The sequence below is a fragment of the Apium graveolens genome, chromosome 10 (assembly GCF_009905375.1).
Source record: "Apium graveolens cultivar Ventura chromosome 10, ASM990537v1, whole genome shotgun sequence".
Classification (NCBI taxonomy): Eukaryota; Viridiplantae; Streptophyta; class Magnoliopsida; order Apiales; family Apiaceae; genus Apium; species Apium graveolens.
In genome coordinates, this window is record NC_133656.1 from 144,836,510 (window position 1) to 144,837,612 (window position 1,103).

Here is a 1,103-nt window from a genome sequence, read left to right on the forward strand (position 1 = left end):
TCTTCATATGAACCCATGGTGACGATGCGTTCTATCATGGGCTAATCGTGATCATGAGGTCGTAACGGATTTATTATGGATTTCTTTAGTTAGTTGTTTAATACCTTAGTGTGTGATGATTGTATGATATCTAGCATAGGTTGTGCTTATTCGTCTTATGTGCGTCGCGAACATATAAGATAGTGTGTTAATCTCTTGTGAAGTGACAGTGGATCTTGAGATTTAGAACTTGTCATGCTAGCATAGGTTCATGTATGTGTATGCATGATTAGTGGGTAACTCTAATCGTTTTACTTGCCCTGTGTAATCATAATGAATAACTTGTGCTTAAATCATTATGTTGTCAAATTCTGTAGACATATAGGGTCTCAACATAATTGATGCCTATTCAACTTCTATCTTAATTGTGGATGCTTGGTAGAATGGTATTAGTACAATGAAAGTTGGCTTTTATCAGTTTCGTGTTGTTCGATTAATATCATCACCGTTACATGCTAAGAGTAATAACAATGACTATTGAAGGAAGTAGTAATGAAGTTATGATCTCATGTGTGTGTCAATATAGTCAATTCAAGTGTTATTTAAGTGTCTTATTCTATTAGTTAATTGTAGTTAATAATTAGTTAATCAATATTAAGTGTTATTGTCTTGACATTGAGTAGTAATCATACATTGGTGAGTGAGTGTTAATAGAACATAATTAGTCCGAGTCTTTGTGGGAATGAACTAAAAATTATTCTATATTACTTGCGAATGCGTATACTTGCGTGAAATATTAGCGCGTGTTTTGTGCCTAACAAGTTTTTGGCGCCACTACCGGGGATCGAACCCGGGTCACCCGCGTGATAGGCGGGAATACTTACCACTATACTACAACGACGTATTTGTTTAGTTTATGTACTTGCCATCAGTGCTCATTAGGACTCATTGATTAATGTTACTTATTATTTCCGGTTATGTTTCAGGTACTCTAGCGAGCGTTTATGTAAACACGTTCTGGAACTCGCAAGAGAACTCTAGATACGGCTGAGGAGACAGACTCAGTTCTTGATATTCCGGAGAAGATAGATTTTGAATATTCGGATAAAGAGAGTGAGCAGAAA

The 1,103-nt window shown here is 36.0% G+C and overlaps 1 non-coding gene across 1 annotated transcript; it reads right to left on the reverse strand.

The window, feature by feature from the left end:
- Positions 1–808: 808 nt before the first annotated feature.
- On the reverse strand, positions 809–880 carry TRNAD-AUC (transfer RNA aspartic acid (anticodon AUC)). Its single transcript has one exon. It is a non-coding gene; the product is annotated as a tRNA-Asp (tRNA).
- Positions 881–1,103: the final 223 nt, after the last annotated feature.